The sequence below is a fragment of the Pteronotus mesoamericanus genome, unplaced genomic scaffold (assembly GCF_021234165.1).
Source record: "Pteronotus mesoamericanus isolate MK-2021 breed Mesoamerican mustached bat unplaced genomic scaffold, CSHL_Meso_final contig_40, whole genome shotgun sequence".
NCBI classification, from domain to species: domain Eukaryota; kingdom Metazoa; phylum Chordata; class Mammalia; order Chiroptera; family Mormoopidae; genus Pteronotus; species Pteronotus mesoamericanus.
The window spans coordinates 11,863,037-11,869,910 of record NW_026555150.1 but is presented as its reverse complement, the minus strand read 5'-3'; positions in this window follow the sequence as shown (position 1 = coordinate 11,869,910).

The following is a 6,874-nucleotide window of genomic DNA, read 5'->3' as shown; positions in this document are numbered from 1 at the left end:
AACAAATGGAAGATCAGGGATGGTTTGGCTCAGGTTCAGAAACATCTGCATTGTATTTTACTTGTTAAAAAAAAAATAAAGAGAACGGTCTAGTAGCAATGAACACATCTACCCAGATCTTGATTTCTGATACCATTGTCCAGTAAAAGGAAGCAGGGCTCTTTGGAGAAATGTCTAATTCTAGAACTGGAGAAGGAAATATACAAGATGAACTCGAAGCATCTGGTAGTGCCAGATAATAAGAAAGTATTTAGAAAAAAATCAGATTGATAGGGGTTTGTCAAAGGTATATAGGAGTCAACAGAAAGAGCATCCAGTGACTAAAGCTGGAACAATTTCAGCAACGAAATTTAGTATTGGTTTGTAACCTGAAGTATAAAATACATATATCTATGGGTCCGTACTTGAATAAATTAATAAATGAAATAAAAGAGACAAATATTTCATGAAAAATAATTCCAAATAATTTGTATAGATACTCAATTTTCAAGTAGGGAGAGCATAACTTTGAGTGTGGGTTGCTCATAGTGACTTCCTTCTAAAAAGGAGAAAGGGAGGGGAGGGACAGATATTGAAAGTAGCTTTATAGTGGAGAAACATTACAAATACTACCTCATCCAGGTGATCAAGGTTATCTTCATTGTTGTTATGTTGACAGTATGTACCCTTGATATGATGTGATAAAAATGGCACCTTACATCTGTGATCTTCCTCCTCAAAATCTGTAGCTCCTGTTTTATCATGAAAATAAACAACAGACAAATCACAATATAAGGGAATTATACAAAATGCCTAACCAGTATCCGTCAAAATAATGGTCACCGAAAACAAGGAAAGTCTGAGAAAATGACACAAACAAGAGGAGCCCAAGGAGACATGTTGACTAAGTGTGATATATCCTGAATAGAATCCTGTAACAAAAAAGGACATTAGGTAAAAACCAAGGAGATCTGAATAAAGTGTGGACTTTAATGAATAACAATGTATTAGTCAGTATTCATTCCTTAACTGTGACAAAGGTACCTTACTAATGTAAGATGTTAACAAGAGGGGAAACTGGGTGCAGGAGATATGGGAGCTCTCTGTACTATTTTGCGAGCTTTTGTAAATATAAATCAGTCTGAAATTAAAAGTTTATTTAAAAATAAATGATATTACAAAAGCAAAGGGATTTGGTGGGCAGAGGATGAGAGATACCCTGAAGATTATAGGTAGCTTGAATACCAGGTTTAGGAATATCTGATTTATATATTATTTGGTAAATATGTCTTGAAAAAGTGATTTTCTGTACGATGAGGATTAGGGCATGTTTCAAAGGGAAAGTGCAGGGCAGATATTTAATAAAATTAGAGTGAAGAATGAGGAAAGCTCATATATGCCTTGAGAATTAGAGAGTAGATGTTCAGAAAATTATTTTGCACATTAATTTGGTAATTAAATTGTGTTTTGTTTATTTGCAAGGGAAGAGGGACTATATAAGCACCTCACATAAAGTCAAGGTTTAGGATAGAATGAGGTAGAAACTTTAATGAGAAGAAGGTATAGAGAAAAGGCTGAACTCTAGGTATTGGACTTGAGTGTGATGGGGAAGATAAGATTGATTATCACATTACTTAGTATAATGTGAGAAATAATACAGTGATTTAATCCTTTTCTGTCATAGTCTGTGTGCAGCCATTTCAATTATTCCAAAAGTCCTAATAGCATTTAAGACATTCTGTCTTTTTGTTACACTGAGAGGTATTCTTTTGCATAAAGTTAATACCCAAGAAACTGCAGAGTGTGTGGGATAACAGGATAGGCCTTGGAGACTACCACACATCAAGGAGGTCTCCTGCCTCTAATTATCACACTTATCATGAATACACTCAAAGCTCTACATTAGGGTGTCTAGGGGACAGGTATTATAAGAGAACTTTGGATAAGGATTAAGCAGAGCTATATCACCACCCATTATTGTACCATCATAATATACAAAATATATGTCAATATTTTGGGGGCACCCTGACCCTCACCAACTGCCTAACCAGACCTCCTCCTATACCTTGAATTAAAAGTTCATCTGATCATGTAGTGTCATGGTTTTCACTCCTGAATGATCCTTCAAATCAAACAGGGAACTTTACAAAAAAAAAAAAAAACAAAAAACAAAAAAAAAAACAACAACAAACGCAACACCAAAGCCTATACTCCACATCCAATATTCTAACTTTATGAGTTTGAGTTGGAACCCTGATATCAATATTTCCAAAAAATTTCTTTGATTGAGAACTACTAACCTAATGCTTGCTTTCTGACACATGCATTCAATTACCTTCACAGTTTCATTCACACTTGCCTTCAGGGTATCAGCCACCTATTCTTGTGGGCTGTTAGAGTCTTCCTCCATTTAAACTGGAGGTGACTACTGCACCTTGAAGACAGGAATCTTGCAGTTTGCATCCTGTCTTGATATCTTGGCCATATCATGATTACCTCTCAAGGCAGCTAACTAAGGCGGGGAAGCCAAACTTCAGAGAACAAAGTAGAGCACAGGAGCTCAACTGGTCCTCCAGGTGTCATCCCTAAGTCAAAGGGATAAGGACCCCACCGAGCAGCAATGGTGACTTTGAGGCCTCTGGAAGTTTCTTCGTTGCTTGTGGTTTCTGGGTGCGTTAGCTCTGCTGTGTGCTCTGGAGGTTTGTTTCCCTGCCTGATCCATAGTGAGGCCCTCGAAGCAGGACGGTCAGTGTGTGGGCCATCTGGGGCCCAGGAAGGGAGGAGCTGGGGTGGCAGTGGCCCCCTCGGTAGCCATGCCTCTGAGTAAACAGCCTCAAAAGGCAGAGTAGGAGGTGGCAGCTATGGAGACGGAAGGAAGCAGGGTGATGTGACTTAACCAAAGAGAGGGAAGGGGAGCCTGGAGGACCAGATGGTTCTGAGCGGGGCCTGGGATGCTGAGTGGAAGGAAGGTTCCGAGGGTGTCCAGGCCAGGCCCTGATGGCCAAGGAGAGGTGAAGGGCCCCAAGTAGCCTCTGTCAGGGAGGCCCCTGTCCTCTGAAACCAGGAGGGGCCTAAATGCCACCAAGAAGTTCCCATCGGTGCAATTCCACCCCGCGTTGTGCCTTTGTGAACAGAGAACAAAAAGCTGGGGCCCCGCCTGCAGTCTCTCTGCCCGCAGGGTTGCGAGTCAGTGGGAGGATTCTCCAGCTGGGAGCCAGCTTCTCTCTGGGACATCGCTTATGGACCCTCCAGCTGTGCTTCTTAAATTCTGTGTGTCACAAAACCTGATGCGGACCTGATGACAGGTATGGGAAAATGCACTAGAACTGCTTTTACCTACAATTCAAGGGCTTTTATTTTCACAGAAGTTCGTGCCCTTCCCCTGAATCCCCAAGTTAAGAATACTGCCCTAGACTCACAGATACAGAGAACAGACTGACAGCGGTCAGAAGGGAGGGGGTTGGGGGGCTGGGTGAAAAAGGTGAACGGATTAAGGAAAAAGCCCTCATAGACACAGTCAACAGCATGGGACTTACCAGAGGGAAAGGGGGTTGGGGGGAGGTAGGAGAGGGTAAAGGGGGGATACATGGCGATGGAAGGAGGCTTGACTTCGGGTGGTGAACACACAATACAATATACATATGATGTATTATAGAATTATACACTTGAAACCTGCATAAATTTGTTAATCAAGATCACCTTAATTAATTCAATTAAGAAAAAAGAACCCTGCTCTATTCTCTGTTCCCAACTTGCAGTTACATTCCACATTGAGTGTCATATGCCTCAGTGACCACTAGGTGGCAGGACGCCTTGTCTTCTCTTCAAGGGCTGAGAGTAAATTTGTCCTCGTCCAATGGGTGAAATTAGGACTCAGAACAAGCCACCGCCCCGTATCTTACCCTCGCCTCTCACACGTAGTTTTTGAGGGAATGAAGGCTGAAAACAACTTCCCGCTCACCACTGGGAAGTCCTCCCTTCGTCATTCTCTCCCCACCCTAATTACAGAGTGTTGAAAGAATATTTCCTCCAATAAAATTGGTTAGGATAGGTGCTGCGAATGCACTGGTCTTTGGCTGCCCCTATGCTTCCTATACCTGCTGTGTGCCTTCTTTACATCATAGGGAACAGGGTGGGAGGCAGGCTCTCCCTTCACCCAACACAGCTCAACCAACAGCTAGGAGTGCTGCAGGCTTCCCTAAGTACATGGGTCACGTCTTAGTACTTGTGTGACTTTGAGCTAGTTACTTTACCTCTCTGTGCCTATGTTTCCTCATATATACACTGAAGATTGAAGATTATTATAGTACCGAACTCATAGGGTTATTATTGGAATGAAATAAATCTGTATTTCTAAAACACCTTGTACAATACCTGGCACATGTTAAGTACTCCATATATGTTAATTAGGTATTCTAATTTTTGTATCTTGTAGTCTCATGGTAGAGCCTCAGTAATTACCTATTTTTAAAAAATATTTCCCATTTAGAGATTCTAGATTTTGACTATCAACTGTGTCTCTGGCTTTCTCAACTGTGTCTAACATTTACTCAACAATTTTTAGTCCCAGTTATCTACACAGTCTTGGTGGTGGTGTTGTTGCTATGCTTTGGGTTGAGACAGACCTGGCAGTATATTACTGGACTGTCATTATTTTCTGGGTACACATGAAAGGAAATAGAAGCTTATCCCTCTCACCACAGGTAAGAAAACTTTCCCTGTGCTATAAATATTTGACCGTAGAAGCACCGGCTTAGAGACCATGCAAAAAAGTCAGCCTTGGGGACAACAGCTGAGCTTCAACCAGGAAATCCTGTACCTACTCAAGTGCATAATACTGCTTGATAATGACAAGTTATAAGCCCTAGCGTCCCCAAAGCCTCACCTGTCACACAGAATTGTGCACAAAGTTCAGAGTGACCCAAAAGTTCCTTCTTATATCTGGCCTGCATTTTCTTACTTGTCTTTAAAAATATGAGACATAATTCACATAGCATAAAGTTCATTTTCTTAGAGTACACAATTCAGTTGTTTTTAGTATATTCACAGAGCTTTGCAGCAATCACCACAATCTAATTCTAGAACTTTTCATTACTCACACAAATTAACTCTATACTCATTAAGCACTCATCACCAATTTCCTACCCCTCCCCCAAACTCTGATAACCAGTAATTGGCTTTTTGTTTCTACAGATTTCTCTACTCTTTAAATTTCATATAAATAGAATCATACCATATGTGACATTTTGTGTTTGAATTTTTACACTTAGCATGATGTTTTCTTTTTTAAAAATTAATTAATTATTTTTTTCAAATACATTTGTCTCTGTCTACCCCCCACCACTTTCCCTTGCCCCCTCCCTCCTTCCCTTCCTCCCTCAACTCTTCCCCTTTGGTTTTGTCCATGAGTCCTTGCTATATGACTTTCCCCTTCCCTTCCTTTTCCCCCGTCACCCCTTCCTCCTTCCCTCTTGTCTCTGTTGATTTCTTTTCCTTTCAGTGTTGCTGGTCTTATTTTCCTTGCATCTTCGTATTGTTGGTTAGGTTCCACTTATAGGTGAGATCATATGGTATTGTCTTTCGCTCCCTGGCTTATTTCGCTTAGCATAATGCTCTCGAGTTCCATCCATAGCATGATGTTTTCAAATGTTATCCATATAGTGACATATATCAATAATTTATTCCTTTTTATGCCTGGTGAATAAACAAAATGTGGAGTGTCTCCTTGTCTTTTGAGGCATGTGAGTAGGTAGTACAAATATAAAATTTAAGGATTGATCGAACAAGTCCCTATACAACATATCCTTTTTTTAAAAGACCAGAACTACATGTTCTATCCATCTTGCCATTTTCTCAAGTCCTCTTGTTATACCACAGTTGCTGTATAGCAGCTCAATTCTTTACATCCACCCCAATTGCTAAGAATTGCCAATGGAAAGATATTGGCAGGGCTTTACCTGGACCCTGTTTTTTTCTTTCTTTCTTTCTTTTTTTTTTTTGGTTCTTGGATGCTAATCTCCTTGAAATAAATCACTTTCTTAGCCCAGCTGTAGCACAGAGATGTGTCTTTGTAAGCAGAATAAAGGCTACTGAGGGCCCTGCTTGTGGGTCAGTGCACCCACCAAGTCCTGGTTCCAACAAGATAGGGACCGATCTTTCTCTTAGAAAACATTTGCTGTTCACCTGACTCCCAAGCTTCTTTTCTGCTCTCGCCCACCTGTAAAAGTGAATTGCACGTCCTCAGTCATATTTCTGGGGTTGAGCGTCATGTGCACATTATGACCACAAGATGGCGAAAGAGAGCTTGACTGAAAGTCTCCCCTTAGTCTCCTGGGGTTGAGAGCAGTCATTCATTGGACTTAATTTTATTCGTTCCACAATACACAGGAAACATTGCCTATGCCATGGATCTGTGCAAAGATCGCTTTTTGGGTCACAGAGTTTACAGAATTACTCTAGGTAAAACATGTGAGATCTGAACTCTTTACAAATGTACAGCCTCTGCATTCCACGACCTCATTCTTTCTTCCAAAGAGATAAAATTGGAGAAGTGAATGTTCCTGTAGTAAGCATTGTGAGAATCCTGAACACAGCTGAGTCATTTTTACTTTCCGTAAGAGCTCCCCTCTGTACAAATCCACATGTCATAGTGCTCTCCATATCACATCATACCTCATTCATTCTTCTGAGTTGGTACAGTGACCCCACAAATGCTCATGTACAATTTTAGAACGGAAGCTTGTCCTTGGGCTCATGATAGATTCTTGTGAGGTTCACATATTGTATGTTACAATATTTTCAAGGGCAGGGCCACACATTTCTCATATTTTATTTTGGTAAAGATTTTATTTATATATTTTTGGGAGGGTAAGGGAGGGAGGGAAAAGGAGAGAAA